The sequence below is a fragment of the Nomia melanderi genome, chromosome 3, assembly GCF_051020985.1.
Source record: "Nomia melanderi isolate GNS246 chromosome 3, iyNomMela1, whole genome shotgun sequence".
In the NCBI taxonomy this organism is placed as follows: Eukaryota; Metazoa; Arthropoda; class Insecta; order Hymenoptera; family Halictidae; genus Nomia; species Nomia melanderi.
In genome coordinates, this window is record NC_135001.1 from 5,330,147 (window position 1) to 5,343,332 (window position 13,186).

The 13,186-nt window shown below is 48.4% G+C and overlaps 1 protein-coding gene across 2 annotated transcripts in view; it reads left to right on the forward strand.

Moving 5' to 3' along the window:
• The window catches only part of nAChRalpha1 (nicotinic acetylcholine receptor alpha1), a 104,225-nt gene that overhangs the window by 26,355 nt on the left and 64,684 nt on the right, over window positions 1-13,186 (forward strand). The gene's annotated exons all lie outside the window — the stretch shown is intronic.

Consider the following 13,186-nt stretch of genomic DNA (forward strand, 5'->3'; position numbering starts at 1 on the left):
CTTATCGAACGGCCCTATTGTTTGCCCGATTTCCATCGAATCCGCGCGTTCCGCGGCGGACCAGGTAATGCAATATTGGAAACAGCTTTCGTGTAATGTGACCACTTTAGAAACACGTTCCTACGCGCGAACTAGTAATTGAAAAGTGTACCCGTACAACGGCACGGCGTTGATTACGTTCTTCCCGAAGCCGAGCTACTAACGAAGGGTTTAATCGGATTCGCAGGTGACTGGAAACACACGCGACTTGTTGGCGTGTTGCCGGTCATGTACGTTTGTAAATCGATGTATATGTATATATATATTCCATTTCGTATAGACGAGTTTAGACGGCACGAACCGCGTTGCATCGAATGGCCGCCGATATCGTTGAGCCGCGCTACTCGAACCTCCGACAAATCTGTCTCCTACCGGCGAATGGATATTGGAGATGATTTCAGATGAAACAATTTTTTAATTATTCAGAGATCGAACGCGACTTTCACGAGTTAATTATCATGAACGTGCAACGTAAGAATCGTGGTGCCATAAGAATTGAGTTAACCCTTTGTACTCGAAAGTTTTTCAGTAGAAATATTCAATATTCCCCGAGCGGATAAAAACGACATTCTTCGAGACCAATTACTGCTATCCCATTTCAATGTTCCACGTATGGAGGCGTTATATGAAGCTTAACCCCTTTGGGGACGAAGATACTTTGAAATGTACGAAGTCTTCAACAGATGAAGTTAAATTAAATATCAATTACTTAATCAATAGAAAAAAAGGAAATTACGAGCTGATCTTTTGCTGTCAAAATAATTAACTCATTCCTCTGCGACTTAGTCTTCCAAATATGAACACTTCATCTCTCCGAAATGTCGACATTCATCCGCAAAGAGATAACATTACACACAAGACTTCATAATTTTCCTATATCAAATCGTACGGTCACCGACAATTAGAGTCACCTGTCGAGTGTAAAAGGTTAATAATTGTTTCTACCCGTTCCTCTTACGACAGAATAAATGATACACGAATCGCGGCGAACGTGTTAATCCTAAGTCAATTAAATTTCCCTCTCAAAGAAAATTCGTCGGCTTTCCCAAAGTTGGCGTTCCAATTGCGCGAGGTTCAGTTTTGAGCCAGCCGGTACAGATATCACCGCGCATCCCCGAGTCTGGCTGTTTCTCCATTCCTCCGGGAGTTTTTCTTCTTTTTCACTTGTTTCCAAGGCATCCCCGCGCGCCATCGGCCCATTCTCTTGTCCCGCACAGCTCTGCTTTGCATAATTTCTATCGCTGCAAGTGGAACAGAGGCGTTCGTAACTGCCACGCGTTCGCTCCGTCGCTCGGTCGCGCGTTTCGCCGAGCTACGTGTACATTATACGCGCACATTATAAATTGACACGGAGAAGCAGAGGTATCGCGCGCCACGCAACTCGCGCACACGTACCGCCCGCTCGTCCGTGAGCCGTGAGCACATCCGGATACTTATTAGCGAGTAAATGCGGATCAACGGTGTAATGCGGTATCGCTTACTCGTTTTTTCTCGGTGTTTATATAAGCTCGCGTTAAAGTAGAATGTCCGCGGAAACGTCTGAGCATTTACATAGATATTAGAAACGGTTACATGAGAACGCGAAATTCGCGCAACGGATTCTGACCGGATTCCGGTTCATCCATCAGCGGGCCTCGACGCTGCGTGCGGAATTTCTTTTTTGCTGTCGCAACGCTCCGCGGGATTTGCAGTTATTTAATTTATCGAAAATTAATTAGATTCGCTTAGCTAGCTGGCCGTTGCCTCCGCCTATCTCCTCCTATCCTCGGTTCCGACTGCAATTCGAATGATTAAACCCGAATGCCCCGCCGCGCCGCGACGTAAATCTGCGAACGAGTGCGTCATGATTTATCGCCTAACGAAGATTTATCGCGCGCCGAATATTCCAGATGGCGCTGACGGCTCGAGGAATCGCGCGCGCGACCCCTTTTAATCAAAACGTGGAGTCTTGGACGCGTGGGTCCGATAAAATACTTCGGATTCGGGTACTTCGAACCATTCCTTGATCACCATTTGCGGGTCAGTTTCCTGTTTTCCCGGGTTTAGTTTCAGAGATGTCCCACGCGGTCTCAGAAACATTGGAAAATTTCTGACCGTGGATTTCCCCGAGAAGCCATTAATTTGCATCCTAATCGAGGAAATCATTATTTTCACCGGAGTATGCCCCATTTACAAAGTAAGCGGATTAACCCTGGCACGAGTGTTTAGCTTTAATGTGGATCCTTTAATTAATATTAATTCGATGTTAACAAACATTAGCGTTGTTTAAACTTTGGAATCGAATTACGTTTATAGTTCGCGCGGCTTTCGTACTTTAAACGTGGATGTCATATCTTCGCGAGGATTTAATTATCTTAACGTGGCCCGCGTTCGTCTGGGAGGTAGTTGGCCCCATGAACCTTTCTCGCGATTACTTCCGGCAGTTTTATAAAGAAACAGAGTGCACCGAATTGATATGGAACGATTAAAGGAATTAAGAAGTGTAACGAGGACGGCAAGCCGACCCAACTGTTAACGATCACGCCAAGTTTCTCTGGGTTTGCTCAGTTACTCGGCTGTAAATTTTCCACGATACACCGAACGTGGAGGAATGAGAACATTTTGAATCTGAATTTCGAGATGTCTCGTTCTCTGAGTTATAGCATTGCGAGAAACCTATTCGTTGGCAAAGATAGATGCCCTTTTACGAATCTGTTCTCATCGTGCTCGATTTCGTTTCTGTTTCTTTTCTTTCTCGTCCCTTCGTTGAACATTCTCCGCTCGTCTACTCGACGGACGGTTTACCGTATGCAGATAGCAGTAGATTTAGCTCCGCAGCGAATCGAAGACAGACCGAGAAAATATTGTAATCGACGTAAGCGGTACCAATAAATCGGTCCGTGAATCGCCGACTAATGACGAGTCGGTCGTAATAGTTCCGCGATATTACACTGTCTCGTCGATAACGAGCAATATTTCAATACGCCGGCCGTTATTGCCACCCGAAGTGACGGCAGTGATTGTAAATCACTAAAACTCGCTCACGTTGCTCGCGATTTCTACTGGCAACGCGTCGCGCAGCTTCGTTAGCGATCGATGCCTCGAGTAAGAAATTAACGAAGTCCCTTCCCCCTCTTGGAAGTTCGTCAAGCGTGAGCCCCGTCCGTTTTCCTTCCGTTTCTTCTCCCCGACGCGTTAATATTGTCGTTGCGAAACAATCACTCGACTCGCTGCCTTAAATAAACCAGCTAAACACTTCGACACGAGGTCGAAAGCGAGCTTCCGTTCATCGATTGAATCGCGACGGGGAGCTCGAGGAACGGGAATATAGAAAAATACGAGCACGATATCGAAACTACAACTGGATCCGATGGGAGGAACTTCCGAAACGAACCCCGCCGGGTAGAGAGATTTATTGTGGCGGTGTTCCGTTTCCGAAAATTACCAGGGCCGACTCGGCGATCGATCGAAAGAGAAACGGGTTAAAGGATTCTCCGCGAGGGTCGAACGGTAAGAGCGTTTTCTGGTGATTAGAGTTCGACCGAACGGAGCAACCGACTGAAGCCCAATAAAAAAGCGACAAGAGACGAGAAGAGAAGGTTAGACTCGTGCTCGCGTATACAAGGTGTATCTTGCGATTCTCTTCAATGAAATTTCGACGTTGCTTTTCACGGTGTTCGGGTTACACGATGTCCCGAGTAATGGTCCTTTGATCGCACAGGTTCTTCAATCCCACGAGAGATTTTTAGGAGCGAGTTCCACAGTCGACCGGTTAACCGTGTTATTCGAGGATCGATTGTATTTCCTAAAGCAGGCATGAGATTATTCGACGAGCGCCCTGTGTACGCGGATAATCGGCGAGAATTTATCGATGGATCGAGCGCGAGTTAAGAGCAGTTCCGGTGGCACGGGAACACGGCAAAAAACGGCAGCCGGTGAGTATCGATCCGCGCGAGGTATCCGTCGGGCAATCATGCCCGCCATAGAAATGGCACAGTTGTTAATCGTTGCTGCGGCCTGTCTGCGGAATGGGCATCGGCAACCGGTCTAAGATTTATTCCCGGCGTTCGGCCACGTATCGAGCTCGTTCTCTCGTAATCTTTTAATCCGTTGGTCCGGGACCCGAGAACTCGTTCCTGACCCCGATTCGACTGTTTCGACGAATACACGGCAATCTCCGTCGAAGATCCTGCGAGGATTAGTTGACGCACAGATTCCCCCTAGACACGAGAGAAAGCAGATTCCGTCAAGTGTGTTCCACCGTGAAATATTTGCCACTCGATGCGAGTCGAGTCGAGTCGACTAATCCCGAGACCGTTCGTTCCGCCTCTCTAGTATGCGAACGGTACTTTCCTCGAGGTAAGAGAACTTTGAGCGATTAGGTGTACAAAGTGCTTAGTAATACGTGAAACTTGATTCGCGGATCAAAGTCTCGGCCCGATTGCGATTTAGAAACCTCCGTTCCGCCTGTTATTGGGAGGATCGTTTCAGTTCTGGATGTAATCGTCTGAATTTTCATTTCAGTTTCCTCACTCTTTTCACTTCGATCGAAATCTACGATGCGCGTCGAAACGATTCATGGAAGCTTCATACGAAACAGCACGTTTCACGATTCGAAATGGTCCGTCGTTCGTTTTAGCAGCTCACTCTTTCGGGACATAGCATTCACACGCGTTCCTTGGTCCTGTCGCATAAAAATTTGAACACACTTGAAACGAAATCTCCGGGTCCGTCGTTTAAAGGTCTCTCCCTTAACGCGACTGTTTTGACGTGGCGGTGCCTTTCAATTAAACGACGGAGCCGTCGTCTCTCGTCGGTGGCGGTCCTTTCACGCGAAAAATCGAAAGACGCAGGGCGCCCTTCCTTGGCGAGTCTTTCATTCGCGATGGAAAAGGATCGTCTTGGACAAACCGATGTCGCCGGTGGAGAATTTAAAGCCGCACCGACTGGTTGGTCGCGAATAAACCAGCGCGATTCGTTAACGACGCGAATTTCCATCGCGCCGCGCGGAAAGAAACGAAGCTTAGGGAACACACAGGGGCTTTTGAATCGAGCTCGCTCTCGTACGATCACAGCCGGTTGTTCAATGGCCTCTTTCAAGCTCGCTCACTAATTTGCCGTATTAAAAAAACCAGGGAGAAGGAACGGGGAGGGAGGTAGAAAGAAAGAGAGAGGAAGAACGGGAAAGAAGCCGCGTGTCATTAAGCCTCGTTGCTTAATTGGGTTAATGAGGCGATGGGCCCGCTGCGTGAAATGACAGGCGAACCTCCGTTATTCGAAGGACCCGTCGCTCCGGAAAATTCATTAGGAAAAGCCTGTACCCGCGATTATGTAGACGCGGCATCGTCGTAATCGTGGTCGTCGTGTTCGTCGCGCTTCCAACGATGGCTCCCCCTTGTTCCTCTGCTCGAGGAGGCGTGCTCGAAATTCGCAAGAAAACGCGGACGACACCATTCATGTATCTTGCAAGACCGTTCGATCGCGTCGCGTGTGAGAAGTGTCCTGCGCGCGAACCTCGCGGCCGGAAAAGTGGCATCTGCAGCGTCGCGTCGGGGAAGAAGCGTCTTCGCTGGAGGAACGAGTCGCGGAGGAGTGGTTTCTCCTTTTCCCGAGCAAGAAAACAGACCCTCGTTTCTGTATCGCGAAATGACACTTGCAGTATACATTGAACGCCCGTAGAAAATCCTCTGGAAGCGTATTCGCGACCATCGCGAAACACCACGGCGTACGCGTGTAGAGACGTTGAGAGCCGTTGAAATATCTCTCGCCGGATATGCTACTGTGCGTCAGTTGCAAAGCCGATATTTCAGTGGCGCCTCGTATAAACACGGGTAAAAGGACCGTTCCGCGTACCCGTCTCTCCTCTTCGCCTCTCCGCACCTCGTTCTTCTCTATCCTCCTGCCGCTCGTTCGCTATCTCGGCCTCGCCCGAATTTCGATTCCTATCGTCGGAAGTCAGTTGCATTGCGCCCTTTAAATCTCGACGTCGCGCGTCGCATCGCGCCGCCGTATCCAGCACTCCCAAAATTTCGCAGCTTCCCGGGGGGATCGCGTCTCGCGTTCGAAGGCACTCGACGGCGCTTCGAGTGGTTCCTACTTTAAATGATTCCGGGAGGCAGAGGGGGCGCGGTGAGATTTTTTAAGTGTCAACGCTCGCGCCGCGGTTCACCGGATATTCGTCGGTTGCCGGGGAAAAATGTATTGGTCGATGATCCTGCGGCTGACAGCAGCGTACGTAGAGAGCTATTATCTCCAGGCTCGAACTCGAGTAACGCGGCTGGCTGTGTTTGACGATACAATTTGCGAAACTGTACTCGGAGCTTTTCGAATTTCGGCAAGCACCACGACTCGGCTCTGCCGGACCGCTTTGCAAGATCGAAACTCGTTGATTCGGCACTCGGACCGCGGACCACCGCGGACCACGGAGAGCTAACAACGCCCTCGTGGCCTGGAATATGGAGGCCATTTCAAAGTTCGGTATAATACGTCCTCGAAAGTAGGGATCTTGGTTTCCGGCAGGAGAACACGGAGACAGCGCGCGGCGTTAACCATTGAATCGTCGTCCCGCGGAAGCCTTTCCGCATTGTGCGACGCGGACGAGCGATGCACGCGCATAAAGCAGCGTCTTGAATTAGTTTATCCATATGGATCGAGATCGAGCGTACTGACGCGCCGCTGCGACTCTCGTAGATCACCCGGATTGCTTTCCATTGTGTTCTTCGTTCGACCCGCGGCCATTCTCTCTGGTTTGCATCTGAATAGCTCGGCTCTCTACCCTTTCGACCATTCTGTCAGCCCTTCTCGCGCGTCCGCTATTATTGAATTATCCCACACTTGACACGCGAATGCCGTTTTCAACGATTCACGTGCCTTTCAACCGTCCGGGTTTTTCGTTCGCGCCCCGGCCAGTAAAACGGCAACGGATCCAGCATCGGCGCGTCTGTTCCGATTGCTGGGAACAAATCGGTCGAATCGCAATATCTCGTCGGTTTCTCGTTGATTTGGAATTAATCTCTGCGTACAGGTAGAACGATATTGAAATTTATTAACTCATTCCAACTCGCGATTCCGTTGAGATCGTATGATCCGCGAGGACTTGCGCGCTGCTGAATTCAACCATGTAGCAGAGGAAGCACGGTTTCCGATTCGACGCGTCGATGGGTTCGCAAACAACACACCATCGTTGAAAAGGACCGAGCATAATAAAGTATTATGCTTACGCGCGATAAAACATTGACCGTGTTCATTGTTGTAATACAGCGGTTACACGGATAGTTAGTTTCTCATTCGGACTAAACAGTTGACCGCCACGAGCGCAATTTGTGAAACGGTTGCCCGCTCCCTCGACCGTCCGTGTGCGAGCACCGACGCGGCGAGACGCGACGGCCAAATGGATACGGGATGCGTTCGTTTTACCGGCAAAATGTTGCCGGTCACCAACAGCCGCTCCATTTGAATAATTATAATCCATAAAGGGCAGCGTTTGTCATTCCTTTCCCTTGTTTGTCGCCTTTCGACTTGCCGATCCTATCCCTCGAGTGCCGGAGAATTAATCCACGAGCAGCGACAGTACGCTCGTGATTCGCGCAAGAACTCACGTAGGTTTTGCTGAAATTGTTCGGGATAGCAAAAACCATATTCCGATCGCTGGAGGCAGCGAAATGACCACCGGGAACGAGTCCCGGTACCTCTCCGGATTCCAGCTTTTCTCTTGAGCAGTCCCTGGATTCTCGTAATTTATATTTTCATCGACGAATCCGGTCGCGATCGAATACTACTTCCGAATCCGCTTCTCCTTTGTTCGTCGGACGACGCGTTACAGTTCTTTCGAGCACCTCTGCGCTCGTTTGCGCGCCCGTTCGGACGCAAAAATGAAGCGACGACTATTCGCCTGTCAAGCGGATGTTCCTGTTCAATCCAAGGATTAATTCGCGACAGAGTCGCCAGACACCGGTCATATTTTTTCCCTGTGTAATTTCAAACTCGAATCCTCGCCACTTTCGACGCTGCAATCGACGGACATGGAAGTATCATCGATAGTTGAACGGGGTCGGCCTATCGGTCGACGTTTCCCCGCGTCCGGAACAGAATCTATGTACGATCGGCTATAGCAATTCATCCTCTCTCGATTCATCCGAAACGTCGCGCGTCCCAAGATTCGCTGGAGATGGATGCAGGAAACAATTGATTTTTTCCATCGACATCCGCCTCGTCCCCTCCGCGCTCTCCTCGTACGGTTCCCTACCACCCATTTCATTCCATTCCATTCCATTCCATCCCGTCCGTTCGGCCGACCCATCGTTTCAGTCTTTGCAATCTCCAATCCTCCTACGTTGTCACGCGTCAAGCGGAACACGATCCATAACCTATGAAACTCCGAAGAGACCCGTTCTCGTAAATCTAGCCGGTTCTCTGAATTAAGCCGCGCTTCGTCAACAGGGAGAAACATGTCCCCGCTATAATACTCTGGAAAATCGACGACGCTGGTGTGATTCTATAGTCGAGAAGTTTATAACCATTCCCATTTTCTTTGTTTGGAGTCGTGTTAATTACTCAGGTCGAATGAACGCTGTCTAATGTTGTCTAGCGACCTATACGTTTCTTTGCTTCTGGGGATTCTCTAACATTTTTAACTGACTTCTCTTCTTAACGTTTAATCGGCTTCTGCAAAACAATTTTTGTTCTTTCCTTACTCGGGATTCCTCCAATTAGAATCAAGTGATATTATATTCATGTACAATAATACAAGGATTAAACGGCTCACGCGTTCAGTTTAGATTTCTCTTGTATTTTTTCCGTTAATGTCAACAAATACATTCAACGAATTGATGTTAATTCGTTGATAATTAAAAAATAAGGTTAATTCTTAAAACCAGAACTACAGCGCAAACGATTCGAATTCTTCTCATCTTCTAACATGTATTGCAATAGTGTATTTATTGAGACGTCGATCGTATCATATTCCAGTTCGCATATTATTGAATCAAGTTATTAGTTACTTCTCCGAGCAGCAGCCATATCTTCATGGATGATTTCGTGCCGTCTATTAGTCGCAGCGTCTTCCCGTTGACACGCGCAACATCGTCGAACCGCCGCGATATTTAATACTTCGCCAAGCTCTTAGAACGAGAATCGGAGTTGGGCGAACGGGACGGAGCCACGGTCCAATTAACGCGCTATCCAAACGCGCGTATAAAAGCTTAGTTAGCGGGTGTGCGCGACGCGAGACTCGATTAGCCCAGTTGCAACGCTCGAAGAGCTGCATCGGGACAGTGAACGATCATGCCGCGTATTCATGAGGCCGTCCTTTCAATAAATGCGCGCGAACTTTCCATAAATTTAATAAAGCGGACAGCGAGTCGTTGCCAGCTATTATACCGCGTTCCCTGCAACCTCCAATTTCCAACGCCGCGCGGAGCATGTACCATTCGACCAACGAGTCGAGCCGGTCAGGAAAAACTGTAACAGCACGAATAACGTGAATTTATTCTCTACATGGTACACCAACGAGAGGACTCGCGTAATCTTTTCGCAGGTAAATAAAATCACGGTCAAAACGAATAGTACAACGATTAAAAGCCGCGTCCGTCGCGACGAAAGTGATCGAAACTCGTCGGGTCCCTTTCAATTTTTCCGCGCATCGACCGGTTCGGCCGCTCGTAAAGCGGCAATCCGCAGTCCGCGCATTTCCGCTCGAACCTTCGCGAATCACCGATCGTTACAACTCGTTCGCGCATAAAAATCTGGCTCGGGACACGCGCGCTCGTAAAAGGAAACTGTGCGCCCCGGTCCAACGAAACTTTCGTACATCTTGACAAAAGTTACCGTTGATTTTCTCGTCTGCTTTCCGTTCGCGGTCTACCCGCGATCCTTCCCCGGGCAAGTTCCCCGCAGTCGGCTACACTCGCGGCTGGCAAATTTATTGGGCGGATCCCTGCCGGAATAAGCAAACCGGGACGCGCGTTGCGTCGGATACTCGTTACCGTTTCCAAACGTTTCCGATGCGCTGCAAGATTGATGGATCGCGGTGACTGGTCGGAGGCCATTATTGCTCCCATTACAGGAACTTTCTCAAGCCGCGGTTGATCCGCGCTGGACGAACTGCCGGATCGACTCGCGGTTTCGTTTCACCGAGTTGATCGGTGGGCAGCGCGTGCCGGTATCTCGGATCCCTCGGTTTTCCCTGTCCGGGCGTTTAGTCTGCCTGTTGGAGCGCTCGCGGAACAGATTGCTTGTTAAACAATAAATCTGTCCGTTCGTCGCGAGTCGAGGGAAAGTTCCGCGATAGAAAACGGGACCAACTTTCTCGGCAACTTGCCGCCGTTGCTGGCGTTCTAATTAATCATTTATAGTTTAACGCTGTATTCGAAATTGCTTCTCGCGCTTACTTTGATCGTTCCTCGGACTAGTGCGGCCGGAACTTTCGAATCGCTGCGCGAATCGATGGAAACGGGGAGCATCGTTCGTCGAACTCGGCCGACTGGAAACGAGTTCATTCATTTCGGACGGGTGAGAGTTAAGAGTTTCGGCACTTATTTCTATTAATGAGAAATTGACTTTGCGATATGCATGACTTGCCCGAAAATCTTCGAGCGAGTCGAAGGATTTGGTTAACTGCGTATCGGCCGTTCAATCGATATCGGTTGGTGTCCACGAAGGTCGACGGGACAGGACAAAGCACGGTCCGGTTGGACTCGATACAGAGAACAAACCACGAGAAAGTGCAGCGGAAGGGATTCGTGGAAAAGCCGGGGATGTAAGGAATTCCGGCGTAATTAACTCGACGGTCGGAGGGTGGAACGGAGCCGGGAACGCGAGAGGGTTGATAATGACCACAGGGCCGGCTTATCTATGGTACGGTCGACCCGACACGGTCCAGATAAGGGATCCCGCGAGGTCTTTGGCCGACTCGCCCCGTCTTGGCCGGCCGCCATTTTTCATTTGTTAATACGGAAAAATAGTCTATCGGTTGGTAGACCGATAAAGAGTCGCCGGTAACTGCGGATGAAACTTTCGGGACAGGGGAGGGTGCCGGTGACTTTTACGGCTGTCGATGAAAATTATCATCGATTCTTACACTTGCGCGAAATAGGGAATCGCGAAGATATCACTCGCGCTCGTTTCACGTCGGTTATGGAGGAAGTAAGGCGTCGATGTTCGCTGATTTACCGGGAGATAAATTGTTTCGACGGGGATTTAACATTTAGGATTCTGACAACGACAAACCGTTGAAACTGCTAAGGTTACACGGGCGTTTGTTCCGATATCGGAACCAACTCGGAAATCTAACGAATAAAACGCGCCGACACGTATAATTTGATGGGTTGGTAGACTGCACAAGGATGCGCCCGGCGCGAATTCCCTGTAAATGGATCGATACGGTGGCCCATAAAATTGCAAATAATGCGAGCAAACGATCCTCGCGGATGTGCAATTTCAACGGCGCCGATTGTAATTTTATGGGCCTGCGTCGATGAAGCCGTCCGTATTCCGCGAATATTTATTTCCCGTCCCAGCGCGGAACACATCCATTTTATTATATTTGCATATCAATAATGAATACAACTTTTCGTGTAATTCGTCGATTAACCAGGGACGCGGCGAAGGAGGGTGGGTGTGGGATGGGGGGATGAATGAAATGAAAAGCGCCGCAGTGTATCGTTATTAATCGGTTGCTGATAATATGCTCGGGATATTTCTGTTCGCGTCGATGTTCATCGAATTACATGGAACAGCTTAACATCTTGTTTCGTGTTTCTTTTCTATTCAAACAATAACTTTCTCGTCGGACCAACGAATCCGTGTTACAAGGTTGATACGTGAACCTCCGACACCTGTTATTCATAGGTTGAAAGCGGAGTTATCGCGACAGATGTCCGAGTGAAAGTTTGAGGGGCTGAAGAAATTAGCTCGGCGACCGGATTCATTTAAATTCAGAATCATGGGACGAGCGCCGGGTAGCGTAAATCCCTGGTTAATGCGGGAAAGTAGCTTTTTCAGGCATACAGGTACACTGATAATGGCCGCAGGTAGGTCAGCAACGAAGCGATAAAAGTTCCTCAAGAGCTTCCCTCCCTTCCTTGCTTCCCCTTTCCTTTCAGCGACACAACAATGCCGTAGAAGCCCTCCTTTATGGCCGGTTACACTCTTCTCCACGACTAGTAAATGACTTGGTCTAGCAACCAACTTACGCCTTACCGTGCACCATGATTCGCTTGAAAAGTTGACGTCAAAGCATTATGAGATGTCGACGAGCTCGCGTCTCCTGTGCACGAACCGGGTCTTTCCTATGATAACACGTTAACGGAACGAATCTGCGATCAGACGCGCAATGCTTAACGTAGAACTGATCTTCCGTTTACGTATGTTTTTTAAACAAAATGCAGATCGAATAAACCAGCGGTTGCACTGTAAAAGAAGTAAATGATACATGGGAAGGCGTATTATAAAACGACGCGGAACTTCTACAATTATAAATTCATTGCTTCATTGATATTCTACTAGCTTGCCGCCTCGACGGTTAAAGGCCACGCGAAATTTCTTGCGAATGTCGCTTTGCACTGGTCACGTTCCTAAATCTCCATTAATGGTACACGCACATTTCTAAATCTCTGTATTAACACGTTGACCGCCACGGAGGTCATCGATGAGCCTCGAAGTGCTTGAAGACAATCACACGAAGGAAACTAATGTCGAATCGAAATATATACTAACACGAATGAGTAAATAATAGTGTAACTAAAAAGCTACGATATCAAACTGTTAATAACCGATTCTAATGCCATTTGTCTTCACGAAAGAACAAGTAACATCATACAAAACGGTGAAAATTCTCGTGGCAGTCAACGTGTTAACACTAAACGTACCAGCACTTTATATACAGCTATTCCTAATCTAACCAGCTAAAAAATTAATTATAAAATAAAGGTAAACAAATTAGACAATTTTTTAATAGAAACTTACACGATAAGAAAGAGAAAAACTGATTTAAACAATATAAGAATCGATAGAAAGTTAAATGAACGAAAGAAAGTACAAATTTTAAAAAGAAATTTTCAAACCGGTCATTTGACCGGTTATGGTATGTACAGTGCTAATGCGTACTCGGAAATTTGATAAAGATGATATAGTTTAGATGCGGCCAAGTATGGCGCATCGATCGGCATCG